Below are 16,477 nucleotides of genomic sequence, written 5' to 3' on the forward strand. Positions count from 1 at the left end.
CCTGCTAGGGAGAGAGGGAGACCCATATGCCTGAGTCAGAGAGCTCTCTGTTGGGACCCACAGGTAGAAATAGTAATTTCTCTTGTCCTCACTGAGGTATAGCCTGTATTAATTAATACACCACATCAAGGAGGAGACACACTGGAGACTGAAGTGGGGAAAAGCATTCATTTGCAATGTGGAACTGTACCAATATGAGTGATTGCCAAACTATAGCAGGATACCTGTATCATTTTGTGGTATAGTAGTTAATGTTATCACATTATCCTCTGCTTTGTTGGTGGTGCCTTATTCAGAAATCTCTTAATTTTAAAAATTGGGTTAAGAGAAAAAGATAAGCAGGTTGAATGAATACTAGCTTTGATTACAAGAAAATGCATTCAAGTTATGTATCAGGTGATATTTTTTCACTCACCTCCCTCCTTTGCAAATTCTTTCCAAAGATCATAAATCAATGGGATTGGCTTTCATATTTCTCACCAGTTGTTAATGGTTAATAAGTTTCAGCAGAGTAGCAGCACCTCTTCACATAGGAGGAGGCTTTATCTATGTCAAGACCTTTTTACTACTGAGTAGCTTTGGAAATAAAATAAGCTGAACAGGAATACATTGCTTGTAGATTGTTACAGAAAAAAGAACTTCTCAAAGATTAGGCAGAAAATAAATGATGATGATTTTTCTTTTGATTTCTTTAATTATGGAAAACTCATTTCACTGACTCAGGGTTAATGTCAGTGGAACAGAAGACAACTTATCTTTGGCTTATTGTCTTAGAGAGTTGGGGCGGTAAGAGGTGAAATGTGACTTGCCTATGGTTGAATAAGTAGTTGAGGTTAGAGGCAGGTTTTTCCAGACACCAAAGCTAGGTCACTGTAGCCACTCTGCCTTTCAATAGAATGAGAACAGGAGTTCCCATTTCTGGAGCATTATAAGGCTAAGGGGTTGTCCCTTATTTATTGTCCCTATTTCACAAAGGAGGAGGTGAATGCTTTTTGAGGTAAAGTAACTTGGTCAAGTTCCCTAAGCTAGTAAATTCTGGAGTCAGAATTTGAATCCCAATTCTTCTGAGTTCAAGTTCAGCACTGTTTTTATTATATCATGCTATTTCCGGTTAAGTACTGACAGATATCTTGTGAACCTAGTTATACAGTTGATTGTTCCTCCTTTTAAAAGTTTAAATGAGCAATGAGATGATATATAAAGTGGGGATTTAGAAGGGTAGAATATACATGCATACATACTCTGCTTTATAATATAGATTCAGAATGTTAAAATTGGAGCTTAGAGATGATCTGGTCTAGAAATTCTTAACCTGGATCTGTGAATTAAAAAAAAATGATTTAATCACTGTGTTTCAATATAATTAGCCTGCTTGGTAATCCTATTTGTTTTATGCATTTAAAAGCATTATTCTGATAATAGGTCTAAACTTTTTACCAGCTTGTTAAAGGGATTCATGATAAAAAGGCCAAGAACCCCTGATCCAGTCTATACCCCTCATTTTCCAGAAAAGCAGAAGGAAGCAAGCATTTATTAAACTTCTGCTATGTGTTAGGCATTGTACTACATGCTTTCTAGATATTATCTCTTTTGATCTTCACAACAACCTTGGAAGGTAGATACTATTATTATCTCTCTTTTGCAGTTGAGGAAACAGAGATAGAGTGCTTAAGTGATTTGCCCAGGTTCACACAGCTAGTAAGTATCTGAAGGTAGATTTGAATGCAAATCTCCCTTATTATAGGCTCAATTCTCTATCTCTTGTGCCACTTAGCAGCTTCTGGGAAGAAACTAAGACCCAGAAATAGGAAATAACCTGCACAATAATAGTGTTTTTGAAGTTTGGTTAAATTAGTATTTTGTAAATAAAACTGCATTTCAAATGCACCAATGGAGCATGCCATTTGAAGGAATCATAACATAAATCCTTTTATAAAGCAAAGACGAATTAAATCTCTACTTTTTAAAAAAATAAATTCAATTTTTTTGGGTAAGGCCTTTAAATTAGGGTTACCTATATGTATAGGTGCAACTGTGTGAGAATTTTTTCACAGCCACAGAATATCAGTATTGGAAGGAACCATAGAAGCTGTTTAGTTCAACTGAGCATCTCCTTTTTAACATGCCCTTCAAATGGGTGATCTTTGCTTGATTATCCCTAGTGAGGGAGAATTCACTATCTTTTAAAGCAGTCCACTGTAAAAATGCAGAGTTACTGCTTAAAAAATGGAGTAGTGATCTATACATCTTTATTTTGACAGTAAATATGCAGAGTGTTGACTCCTAGTGGGAAAATGTTTTTTCCCTAAAAATTGATTCCCTCTCCCTTATTTTAGCTTCATCTTGTAAATAAGTAGTGTGATTAAAATAACCCTAGGAGAATGAATGCGAGGAAAGCCACATTTAAAGATATGCATCAGTATATTCTATGGATGGACATACTTTGTAGAGATCCCTGAGAAAGTACTGATCTGAATGAATGAACGAATAAATGAATGAATGAACTTAGTCTATGAAGAGGTGAGTCAATGATTTTGATCATGCCACACATTTCCATTTTGTTTATAGAAGCTAGTCCCTGCTGTGGCAGTGAAGAAGAACAGTCTCCTTGTTTTCTGAATGATGTTATTTGTTTACCTGCCAAACTACCTCGCATTTTCCCCAGGTCATAGACCAAAGCCTGTCTGGCTGCTCTCATATTATAAGAGTTATGCAGAAAAAAAATTGTTCAAAACCCACCCTTTCAAATGAAAGAAATAGGATCTTAAAATCCCAAAATAGTGTGGAATGGAAAGGTACACATCATGTCTGGCTTCTCTTTCCTCTTGTGGCAAAAATGACTCAAAGTTCTTGGTATTAATCCAGATAGATCTGTATGGAGTTTGGGGTAATTCGATTGTGAATAGGTTACCTTATATACTACACTAGATAGTGCTTGCTTTTAGCTATCCTGTATTTCATAAATCCTTCTTTTCCCCCTCTCCATTGTCAAGAATTTTTCTTTTTCTTTTTTTTTTAACTTTTAGGCAAAGTTAAATGTGTCACGGGGCCTTCTCTTGTAGTCCTCAGGTCTTATACTAGAGTACCAGAGACAGCCTTAAGTATTTTTTATTGTAAATTTAAACCCATACCTTCTGTTTTAGAATCAATATTGAATATTGATTCCAAGACAGAAGAGTGGTAAGTGCTAGACAGTTGAGGTTAAGTGACTTGCTCAGGATCACACAGCTGGTAAGTGACTAAGGGTAAATTTGAACCCAGGGCCTCCTGTCTCCCTATCCATTGAGCCACCTAGTGATCTTTATAATTTTGTTACCTTTACTTTTGATTTTTTTGTGTGTCATTATTCTTTCCATTTACATTATTGTAGTTATGTGTATATGGCTTTATTTCCAATTTTTATCTATCACAAAAAAGTGATAAAAAAGTGCTACTATCAATATTTTGGAGTACATAGGAGTTTTCTTTTTATTGATAACTTCTTTGGGGTCTGGGGTTTAGAGTACAGACAGTTTAGGTATTTTATTTGTACAATTCCAAATTACTTCCAAAAATGGTTATACCATTTGACAATTTCACCAATAACATATTAGTATGCCTATCATTCCACAATCCCTCCAACATTATTACCATTTTTTGATCATGATCTCATTTTCAGGATATGAGGTGATAGTTCATGGTTCTTTTGATTTGTATTTCTCTGATTATTATTAATTTAGAGCACCCTTTATTATGGTTATGAATACTTTGCAATTTTTTTGAGACCTGTTTGTTCATTTCCTTTGACCATGTAGCTATTGAGGAATTATATCAGAGAAATTTTGATACAAAGTTTTTTCCTATTTGATTACTTCCCTTTTTATTCTGAATGCAATTATTTTGTTTGTGCAGAGAGGTTTCAATGTCAAGTAATCAAAGGTTATCTATTTTATCTTTTGTAATTGACTTTCTTGAATGGATAAGAATAGATCTACTCAAACCTTTGTGAAGTAGATAATGTGCTTCTCTTCTAATTTTTAAAATAAAATGATATTTTATCTTAGATTTATTTAGACTATATTGTGGGATATGGTATAAAGTATTCATTTTAGCCTAATGTCTTCCAGAATGCTCTCCAGTTTTCCCAACAGTTTTTAAAGAAAAAAACTCAATTTTTTTGAGTTAATTTATGTTTTTCACTTCATTAAACACTGAGTTGAGTTCTATTGTTTCTAATGTTCTCTTTTATTCCCTTCCATTAATCTTTTTATTTTTTTAAACCTTTACCTTCCTCCTTAGAATCAATACCATGTATTGGTTCCAAGGAAGAAGAGTGGTAAGGACACTAGACAATGGGAGTTAAGTGATTTTCCCAGGGTCACAAAACTAGGAAGTGTCTGAGTTCAAATTTGAACCCAGGACTTTCCATCTCTGGGCTTGGGAGCTACCCAGCTGCCCCTGATCTCTCTATTTTTAAAAACCAAAAATCAGATGATTTTTTGTGACTTACTGTATAATATAGTTTGAGGTTTGGAAATGTTATTGCTTCTTCATTCTTGCTTTTTTCCTTCATTTCTCTTCAAAGTTTAGATATATTATTTTCCCAAATGAGTTTTGCTTGGATTGTATCAAATTCTAAATTGATATAGCATTAAGTTTTTTTTATAGTATTGTCGCTTTTATCATATTGAAATAGTATGATCATGAGCTCTAGATCTTCCTCCAGGCATATAAGTTCCTATTTATTTCATTGAAGAGGACTTTATAATTAAATCCATACCATTTTTTGGGTGCTTTGATAGGGTAATACTCATGCATTTAGTAATTCTTTAGAATGGTAGTTCCCTTGCTATTACTGCTTTCTGGGTGTTATTAATATATAGAAATACTATTGATTTTTCAGGATTTATTTTATATCATTCAACTCTGCAGTAGTGATTATTTTATTCAGTATCTTTGCTGATTCCCTGGAAATTTCCAAGAAAACTACTATATCCTTAGTAGACATAAATAGTTTTATTTCTTCTTTACCTGTTTTTATGCCTTTGATTTCTCTCTCTTGCTATTGCTATTACTAGCATTTCCAGAACTATAGGAAATGCTAGTAGGGAGAATGCTTGTTTCACTCTCATAATTATTGGAAAATATTCTATATTCAATTACATATGCATTCATATACATGAATCCTTTCAGCATATGTTGCATATGATAATTACTTTTGTTTTACATTTTTTATGATATTGAAAAAAGGTTCCTCTATACTTATACTTTATAAAGTTCTTAGTGTAAAGGAGTGTTTACTTTATCAGTCTTTTTCTGCATCTATTGAGATAATCATATGATTTTAGATCTTTTGTTTTTTAATATGTTTAATTATAGTGATTGTTTTTCCATTGTTGAATCATTCTTGCATTTCTAGAATAAATCCCACTTCATCATAAGTAATGATTTCTTGTAGAAATTGCTATGTTTTTTTTGACAGAATTTTGTTTAAATTTTTTTTGTCAATACTCATTAAATGATATTGGCCTTTAATTTTCTTTTTGTCTTTTATCTTTCCATACCTTCTCAATTTTATGAGTACTACTTTAAAAGTTTATTGGGATTTTCTTGAGTCCATCAAGATCAGGATTTTCTTTTTTCTTTCATAGTTCCTTTTGGTAGTTTATAGCTAGATCTGTTTCTTTCCCCAAGATTAGGCTATTAAGGTCTTTATCTGGTCTTCTAATAATTTGAATATTTTATATTTTGAAGGTATTCTTTATTTTGTGTTCTTAGTTTTATTAGCTTATAACTATTCATAATATATTCTGATTATTCTGTTTATTTTTTATTTTGTTATGATTTCATCTTGGCCATTTGCCATTTTATTGGTATGATTTTCTTTTCTTTTAAATCAAATTAGGTAAGGACTTATTTTTATTAGTCTTTTTAAAGAATCAGATTTTAGACTTTTAATTTTGATTTTTCCCCAATTTATCTATTCCTCCTCTTTTTAATAACTCATATTTTGTGCTTATTTTAGGTTTATTTCTTTGTTGCCTTTATAATTTAAAAAATTAATATTCAGTTCATTAATTCTTATTTTTTCTATTTTATTATTTTATGCTTGTAAAGGATATAATTTCCCCCTGAGGACTGCTTTAGGTACATCTCTGAGATTTTGGTATATGGCTTCATCATTATAATTTTCTCTTGCATAGGTATTAATTTTTTCTGTCATTTGTTCTTTAACTCACTCATTTAGTATTTCATTGTTGTCTCCATTTTTATCTGTATCTTTTGTTTGTGACCCATGAACCAATTATTATTTTTTGGTATTATTGTCTATAAAGTATGTATGAGCTATTTCTACAGATATATGCTTATAAGTATATATATATATAATACATACATGTATTCACACATACATTCTGTATATACATACATAAAAGTTTTATATATCTATATAAACACTTTTTGGGGGGGCAATATTATTGGTTCCTTGGTACATGGTCAATTTTTGGTAAAAGTTCCTTATGATATTGAGAAATATGTATATTCTTTGCTATCCCATTTAGAAGACAAAAGATTTTTACTCTAGTTTTTCCAGAGTTGTATTTAGATCTTTTGTTGATCTTTCTGCTAGATTTATACAAAGCTGAGAGAGATATTGAAATCTGTAGTCACTATTGTGCTACTGTATATATATATATACATCTGAGCTACAGGAGGATATATATATATATATATATATATCCTCCTGTAGCTGTAGATATTTCTTTTATTGCTTTGAATGCTAAGCTATTTGGAGCATATAAGTTAATTATTGTCATAGGTTTGTTTTCCATGATTCTTTTCAGCATCCCATGATTTCCTTGTTTATTAATTTTTGTTTCTGTAAAGTTTATTTTTGCTTTGCCTGATAACATGATTTTTTAAAACTGTTTCTTGTAAGTAACAGCTTGTAGGATATTTTCTTACCCAATCTGTCACAATTTTTTCATTTTATTGGATTGTTTAATCCATTCACATTTAAAGTTATGAGGGTTAGGTTTATAATTTCCTCCATCTGTCTCTAATATTGACTCCCCCACCCAAGTTTCATTTTCCTCTTTTCTGTGTTGTGAACACTGCACTGTTTCTTTAGTTAGTTTACTTTAATATTTTTTCAAGGTAACCCTGATCCCAAGGCCCTAGTCCTATTCATTAGTTTTAAAATATTCATTTAATCTGTCCCTTTCCAAAAATATTTCTCTCACACACTTCATTCTTCTTTTTCTGTCAACTCTAGAACCTCATTTTCTGATTCATAACCCCTGTGATTATCTGATCTGTCTCTTTTCTTGGTATTTTTCATGTAATGAAGGTTGCTAAGGTATCATTTCTAGGCTCTCCTCTCTAGGCACTTTCTACTGTTGTCTTGAAGGACCTGCCCCAAGGATTTCACATTTCCTTTGGGCCCCACTTCCAGAGCAATACCAATTCTTTCAGGTGATGGAGAGTACACTAATTAGCCCCCCCTCCCCCCCTCCTCCCCTCAGCCACATTTACTGACTATGTAGTCTAGCACTGATCTATATATCATCCCTGGTTACTTTTTTTTTTTTTACTGTTTTTGGAGAGGGCTGAGAGGTCATGGAGATCAGCAAAAGTATTTAGCCTTCTATCTTGTTGCTTATGTGACCTGGAAATCATCCCTTTACTTTTATATGCAAATACCAACTAATCTTTCTTGTTACTCTTTCCTAGTAGTCTGGGTTAACAGAAATAGTATTGACCAAGGAGTCTTTAGGAATGAGTTCTTAGTCTTAGTTTTGCCTTTAACTTCCTTTCTGAGGTTGGGCAAGACATTTGATCTCTCTGGCAATAAGTTTGCTCCTTTAAAAATGAAAAAAGGTTGGATTAGATACTGACATGCTATGATTATGTCTCTCTCCCTTGAACAGCACTGGAGAGGAGAAATAATGGAAGAATTGACCTTTACATCTTTGTTAGTTTGTAGTTTTATATTTTATAATATACTTTTCACAGTGAGACAAGATCCCACAAATTTCTCCCATTATCAAGTAATAAATTGACAACTATACAGGTTAAATATAGACCATTGATTTTAGGAAATTAAGCTACAGTTCATGAATTCCAAATTGGCATATTTTCTTTAATTCTTGGGATTGCGGAAGAGATTTTAAAGATCATCTAGTTCAACTTCTTCATTTTCTAGTTTAAGGAACTGAGACCCAGAAAGTTGTCTAAGAGACCCAAAAGTGTCCAAGGTCACACAAGTAGTAAGTGAGTGAATGAATCAGGATTCAAATATATGTGCTCTGACTTCAGATTCAAACCTCTTCCCACTCTATCTATTATTCTGCTAGAAGACATTGTAGAAAATCTCTTGACTTAGAATCAAGAAACAGGGTTTCACATTACAGCTCTAAAGCTTCCTGTGTGGTCATCGAAAGTCACTACACTTCTCTGTGCATCAGTTTCCTTATCAATTTTTTAAAAAGTAGTAGATAATACTAGAACATTCTATTTTCCAGAGTGTCTGTGCTTTGTTAACCTTAAAGCACTTCAGAGATTTGAGCTTTGGTTCTAATGTTTGTAGCATTCTAGATAGGATTAGTATCTTTTCCTCAAAGTATTTAAGTTTGACTTTGTTCAGACTTTTACTTTAATTCATTTTTTATTTTTATTTTTTGAAGCCAACATGGTTAAATGTTCAGATTTGAATTTAGGTCTTTCTGATTCCAACTCTAGTATTCTCATTACTGTGCTACCTGTTTTGCCTTAGAGGTTTAATCATAAGCCTATGGAACTAAAGATATAGCTTATAGATTCACTAAATCTTATGGTTGGAAAGGACTTTGGAGGTCACCTAGTATCATTCCTACCTGACCATGAATTCCTTCTGCAATATTCCCCACTGGACAAGGGTTTATCCAGCCTCTACCTTAACACCTCCAATGTCAGGGAAATTACCTACCAAGACAGCCCTTTTAGGTGACAGCTTAAATAGTATGGGAGTTCCTCTTTATTTCAAGCTAAAAGCTGCCTTTATAGAATTTCCATTTGTTGGTCCTTTTTATGCCTTCTGAGGCCAAGTGGAACAAGTCTAATCCCTCTTTCACTTGCCAGTCTTTTAGATATGTTAAGATAATGCTAATCCCCCACCCTGTATCTTCTTTTCCTTTGCTAAACACTCCCAATTCCTTAAATTGATCTTCAGATGGCAAGATCTTCTCATCATTACACTTGTCACTGTCCTTTAGATGCTTTAACTTGGGGACAGCTAAGTGGTACAGTGGATTGAGAGCCAAGCCTGGAGAGATACAAAGTTGGTCCTGGGTTCAAATCTGGCCTCAGACACTTAGCTGTGTGACCCTGGGCAAATCACTTAATCCTCATTGCCTAGCCCTTACCTGCTATTCTGTTTTGGAACCAATATGCAATATTGATTCTAAGAGAGAAGGTAAGGGTTAAAAAAATGTTCTAGTATGTCAATGGCCTTTCTAAAATATGGTGCCCATAACTGAATACAGTACTATAGTATGACCTGACTAGTGCAGTATTGAACAAGATAGCTACTCCTGGTTGTCTACATTTTTAACTAATATAACCTATAATGCATTAGCTTTTTTGACTGCTATGCTTTTAATCCATCAAATCCATTAAAATTCCCTGGTCATTGGTCATATGAACTCTCTCCTAATAATAGCTAATATTTATACAGTGCTTTAAGGTTTATAAAACACTTCCTATACATAATCTCATGTGTTCCTCACAATACTATTGTGAGACATACACTATTATGATTACCATTTTATTGCTGAGGAAATTGAGCCAGAGATAGTTTAAATAGTTTCCCTAGGGTCACCCAGTAGGTGTCTAAGGCAAGATTTGAACTCAGATCTTATATTCTCCAGTCCAGTGGTCTGTCATTTATGCCATCTAGCCACATCTCTACTATCTCTTTCCTTGGAATAACTGATTTTTTGAACTGCAAACTTGTCATTGACATTCTCAGTAATAAAGTGTTTTCTAAGGGGCAGATTTCATTGATTAATTTTGAGCTTTCACTCACCCTTTACCTACATTTTTGCTTTTTTCTCTAACTCTACAGATTAGGAGCCCTAGTAATGTTGAGCAGGCTTTATCTTCCTGTAGCTCTTAGAATAATTAACAACTGTTTATAAAAAGTGACCCAGGCTTGGGTGAAAGTGAAAATACCAACAACAATTTTCTCCTTAAATAAGGCCTTTTGTCAAAAGGTAGTCTCTTGGGAAAGCTTGGCTATTTTAAATCAGTAACTCTGAATTCATTTAACATTTGACTTAATTCCTTGACCCCAAGAGCTTGTTTGTTGAATATGAATATCAGTATTTAAAAGTGGATTAGAAGTTTGAGATTTCGGCTAAGGATGGGGGTAATTCGCCTTTAGTATGGGTGTGGAGGAAACCTAATGTATCTGGACTCTATCTAAGAGGATGGTGTGTGTGTGTGAATTAATCAGTTTCTCTACAAAGATACCTCCTGATGAATGAGGGAAAGGAGGTGTGTGTGTGTGTGGGATTCTGAATTTGGTCCTGACTTCGATTACCCTAATGTTCTCTTCTCAGATCTCTGGGAGCTGTTTTCTATGGCTTCCTTAGGTTTCAAATGTGGATATGGTAATTGAAAACAAATTTAGCATGTTTCAGGCCATAGAGTCTCTTCAGTTTGCTCACTAGCGATGCGGTAGATATGTCTGTTTTTAATTTCCAGTGATGTGAGAAATATAGAATGACTTGATTCTTAATTTAGAATGAGGAGAGAGAGGGAGAGAAGGAAGAGAGGAGAGAGAGAGAGAGAGAAAGAGAGAGAGAGAGAGAGAGAGAGAGAGAGAGAGAGAGAGAGAGAGAGAGAGAGAGAGAGAGAGAGAGAGAGAAAGGAGGGAAGATAATGAGTAAATTCTATGCCTAGGTTTCCATTTTGTAATTCACAATGTGACTTAAAAAATTGTAACAATGAGACACTTATGTGCCTTGATAATAACAAAAATATGCCAGAATGCAGAACTGTCCAACCCATGGAAACCAAGGTGCTTAATCAAGCAAGAATCTGGGTACATTTTTATGGGTATCTTGGAATAAGGCTGCTGAGTAAAAAGGGCACAGCAACCAGAGAGACCCAACCACTTAGAACAGGAAGTCCGAGAATGCTTTATATAATTGAAACTGCAGGGGGAATTCACAGAGGGAGACTCTAATTATCTAAATGGAAAGGGGACCAAAGTGTTAGGGGGAACAGCCCTTTGTCATGGAGAAGGACACTGTGATTTTGAATAAAGGCAACCACTCCAAACTGAAGGGTTTAGATCTCACCAGGAAGTCAGCTCATGACATTTTTGAACTATTCGGGAGAAATGCTTTCTTTTGGTACATAGACCAAACCCTGAACTACATTGTATGATACCATTGTTGAATGCCTAGTCATCTGTTGATGGCAACATGCCTTTGATGTTTGATGTTGAGGATATAGCAAATGGTATTTGAGACTTCTCCATTTTTGTCTTTCCTGCTGGAGGATAGGTGAAGAAGTTTTATGTGCATGTGTACTTCTTTTTTTTCCCTTCAAAAGAGTCCTCAAGACTCTCAGAGAAAAGGAAATTTCCATCTTTAATATCTGTATTTGAAAAATAGGATGGCTTTTAAAAAACACATTTTATTAGATAATTGCTAAGACTGCTTTCCCATCAAAATGATTCGTTGCAGTGTGGAATATGGGACCTTGGGATACATGCAGAACATAGAATTAAAAGCCAAAAGGGACCTTAGAGATCATCCTTTCTTTATTTTATAGATGAGGAACCTGAGGACCAGGAAGGTTAAGCAAATCTGTCAAAGATCACACAACTAGGAGCTAAAAGTGCTAGGATGCAGCCTAGAGCTCTCCAATACTAAGTTCAGTGTTTGTATGCAATCAATCAATTAATGAGGATTTATTTAGTACTTCCTCTGTGCCAGGTACTGCACTAGGTGCTGGGAAATACAAAAACCAGGAATGAAACAATCTTTGCTCCCAAGTTGCTAATCAAGGTGCAACCTTTCTGGAGTTTTTCAAAGTGTGGATGGGTAGGTGGACCTGTTCAGATAGTGCTATTCTTTTGAGGAGGTGCCCTTAAGATTGATACATCCCTACAACAGTGAGCTTTATTAGGGTGATGACTGTCCACTTTCTATCTGTGTGGTTAACCAGTGAAAGTGATTTATACCCATCCTCCCAGGGTATGTCACAGAAAAACTTAAGCTCTTGACCTCAAGCAGTAGGGGGTGGACAAACTTAGCAGTAGTAGTGCCTGTAGAGACTAATATGATGCATGTTGACACAAGTGGCCTGTAGGGAATGATGGATATTTGTGCATTAACCCTTTATTTTGTAGTGCTTTGTTTTACAAAATATTTTCCTAATAATAGCCTCTAAGGCAGGTTAGTACAAATATTAGAATTCTCATTTTGTAGATGAGAACTTGAGTCTAAGAATTGTAAAACAACTTAAAGCTACACAGATGACAGGTATTTGAGGCAGTACTTAAACTAGGTCTTCTAAGCTCAAATATAGCATATATTCTTTTCATTATATGACATTGCCTTCTATCAAAATTCAACCAGTGAAATTTGGTACGATGTTATCATTCTTTGTTTTGAGGACAGTTAAATTTTCACTGGGTTATTGTGTTAGGATCTAATTTGATGCCTCTCCAGTTAATACTTATTTAATTGGTCTCTCTGTCTTTGTTAAAACATAGATAACAGAGACATTGTGGTCCCCATTATATTTCTTGGGTTGCATTTTAAAATGAACTCTATGCCACTTTTTACATTAAAAATTAAATGCAGATTTTAGGAACCATGTATGTTTGCCAAATGAACAAACAACAACAGCAAAAACCTTCCCTTCTCAGTATGTAGAAATTCTAATTTTGGTATGAAATATCTGTAGGCCTATTGCATCTGTGCAGTGTTACATTTGGAAATGGATCTACTTCCTAATATCCTGAATTGTGTGAAAGTTTCTAGCATTTGTGTGTGTGTGTGTGTGTTTAGGGGAGTGGCAGGAAGCCCATTGAAGTTTGATTTTTTAAAATTCAAAACTTTTTACAGCTAATTGCCTCTTTGAATTTCAATCTTTCAAAGACATAAACAGTTCCATATTTCTGATTTTCTGAAATGTGTTGTAAAGAATATCAAGCTAACAGTTATGTATTGCTCTAAATTTTGCAAAGTGTTTGATGTCCAATTATTTCATCTGTATCTTGCTGTATCCTTGTGAGACAAGTATTACAGGTAATATTATCCATACTTTATAGAGGAGGAAACTGAAACTGAGAGAAGCCAGTTAATAGTTGGTGGGTGACATAGCTGGTAGGTACAGAAGGAGGATTTGGTCCTGGTAAGATAGACTTGCTTTTTTTTTTTCCCCTCATACATTTTACAGTTATTGCTTGTGTCTCTTTTTTGTTTTTCTATTTAGAATCTTCTGTTTATTTGGATATTTAACCATTTCTTAAGTTCTCCTCCAATGCTTTGTTCAGGCTTGGAGACAACCCTGGCTTCTTAAAATCTTATGACAGACTTCTCTCCTGTGGTATTTCTAACCCACAGAAAGGACCAGGGAAACATTGGTCTTTGAAGGGAACAGACATCTTCTGAGTGCCACTTTTTGCAGTGTACTCTTCTAGCAACTAGGGAAATACAAAAAATGAAATGGACATAGGCCCAGCTCTTAAGGAGCTTGCAGTCTAAGGAGGATAAGATTGGGGGATAAGAAAGGACAACTATGCAAGTAAATATAGTCCAAGAAAAAATATTATCTATACAAGCAAGAGATTCAGGCTACTTCCCAGGTTCTTGGATCAATTTTGAAAATTTAATAGATCCCTTTTTAAGTTTCAGAGAGCCAGCTAAATGTCTAATCATATTATGATATTTAACTTCTAAAGAGTTCCTTGGCCTCTTTTAAAATTAATGAGTTCACAGATTATTTCCTACGTTGGTGGAGAGGACAGGTGGAGGGGAGAGAACAAGGAAATAATATCTTTAGGCTGAATAATGAAGACTTCTTTTTCAACTTTGATCATTATATCCAGAGTACCTTAAATGACTATGGGCTTTTTACCTGAGTGGTTCTGTTGTGCAACTCCCTTAATGGCTTTTTAGAACTCTGGAAGGATTCTGGAAATGGCTTGGTATGTGCTTTTAAGTAGCTTTCTTGGTCAATAATTAGCTGTAGACAAAGAACTCTAGTCATGTAGGTAATGCCAGACTATATAGTTAGGCTTTAAAAGTTAAATTGGAGAGGCAGCATGTTATAGTGGGAAAAGCCCTAGTTTGAGAGTCAGGAGATTTGAGATTTAGTTCCACCTTTGGCACTAACTGGTCATGTGTCCTTGGTCAAGTCTTTCCTATAGCCTCAGTTTTCTCATCTATCCAATAGGGTGGTTAGATGAGAGGTCCTTACAGATACCTTCCATTTATAACATTCTAAGTTTATGAAGCACTTGCAATGTCATATACTGTTTATTTTGCTTTACTAATACATGAGATAATTTCCTAGTAATACTGCTTATTTTTCTCATTTAATCTTGGACCTTTTCATTTATGCTGTGGTACTGATTTAATTTTTGATTTGCCTCTTCTTCTGGTAATTAAGTCATTTTTTGGGCAAAAATCTTGTGCCAAGGCTAGTTGGCCGTACTCCCCAGGGTGCTGCTTAGACTACAAGAAGATTATTGCATGGCAAACTGTACAATGGAAGCTTTCTGAGAGCAGTAACTTTCATTTTTGTCTTTGAATTCTCAGCATCTCCTTTTGGGTTGGAGCAGATAATCTCTCTGAGTTCCAGTTTCACCGTCTACAAAATGGGAGGAGTCCACTGCACTTAACTGTTAAAGTTTCTCCCAGTTTTAAATTCATGATCCTATATTCTTTAATAGAACAGAGTTTCTTTTTAGGGGTATGCATCCTCACCATTTAATACATTATCTGGCAATTACATAACAGTCAACAATTGCCTTTTTGAATTGTAAGTACCCAGTATAGGATTTTATACATATTAGGTGCCTAAATTTTTTTGAATTGAATAAGTGAAAATTGTAGAAACTATGCATTTCACTCTGCAAAAAAGAGCAACTTTGTCTCACAAGGGTTCACAGAAAGATCTCTTATTCTTTTTAAAAAAATGTTAATTTATTAAAAAAAAAAACCCTTACCTTCCATCTTGGAATCAATACTGTTTTGGTTCCAAGGCAGAAGAATGGTAAGGGCTAGGCAATGGAGGATTAAATGACTTACCCAGGGTCACACAGCTGGGAAGTTTCTGAATCCAGATTTGAACTCAGGACCTCCTGTCTCTGGGCCTGGCTCTCAATCCACTGAGCCACCTAGCTGCCCCCAATCTCTCTTATTCTTAAATTTTTCTCTTCATTTTTTTTAAGGAACTCATATACATTTTCCAAATCCTTCATTTTCCCTGTGGAACCTTATCACCCTTTCCTTACTTTGCCCCACTAAAACACATACAAAAAGCCTACCAACTATATGGCCAGCTCCCATAATCAGAGATTACCAAATCCCAGCCCATCCCCATGTGTCTCAACTTCCTTAAGAACATTGTACTATTGAGCATTAGAGAATAAAGCTTCAAATACTGGGAGAAAGAGCAAATAGAATTATGTCATTAGAATTTATTCTCCTGCATACATCATTCCTTTGCTTTCAGCATCATATAAAAATTCTAGGAGCTAGGATAAAGAAGAAATTTGCTTCTTTTGGATCCCAATGTAAAAACCAAACCAAACCAAACTTTACTACAAAACTAAATTTTACCTAAGTGACAATGTAAGCAAATTGCATATTCCGAATGATGTGCTACAGATAGAATGTATGTATGTTTGACTTAGATTTTTATCTTCATTCTGCACTCTCCTTGGAATGTATTGGGCACTTATGCACATGTGGTAGGTGTTAGGGAATGGTTTTCAATTTTGATTTTGAAAAGGTTATTGCCTGACTTTAATTCATTTCTTGTCTGCCTCTTTATTGTGTGTGTTTTTTAAAGATGGACCCACAAAGGAATTTCTACATATATTTTCAGAATATGTGTATGCTATCGAATATATAAACATCCATGTTTGTTCACATGCAGAGGACTGAACTATAAATACTTATGAATATTATTCATGTGTGTAGATATTATATATAAGCCTATTTTTGTTATAGGAAATTGGTTCAATTAAGTACCATTTACTGTTACAGGATTAGGAAATTTCAGAACTGGACAAGCTCTATCTAGCCCATTCCCCTCATTTTTATGGACAAATGGCCTGCCCAGGGACATGGCGCTAGTCTCCTAACAGAGCCAAGAATAGAAAGGAACCCAAGGCTTTGACCTTTGGGCCCACACTTTTATACACTCTCCCCAGCCTCCTTGTTAGCTCCCCAATTTGATTGTCTTTTAGGGATGAGAGCTGCTTATGTCC

General features: G+C 34.7%; 1 protein-coding gene across 7 annotated transcripts in view; it reads left to right on the forward strand.

The window, feature by feature from the left end:
- Positions 1 to 16,477, forward strand: part of NFATC2 (nuclear factor of activated T cells 2) — a 215,626-nt gene that overhangs the window by 69,152 nt on the left and 129,997 nt on the right. The gene's annotated exons all lie outside the window — the stretch shown is intronic.

Source organism: Monodelphis domestica, chromosome 1 (assembly GCF_027887165.1).
Source record: "Monodelphis domestica isolate mMonDom1 chromosome 1, mMonDom1.pri, whole genome shotgun sequence".
In the NCBI taxonomy this organism is placed as follows: domain Eukaryota; kingdom Metazoa; phylum Chordata; class Mammalia; order Didelphimorphia; family Didelphidae; genus Monodelphis; species Monodelphis domestica.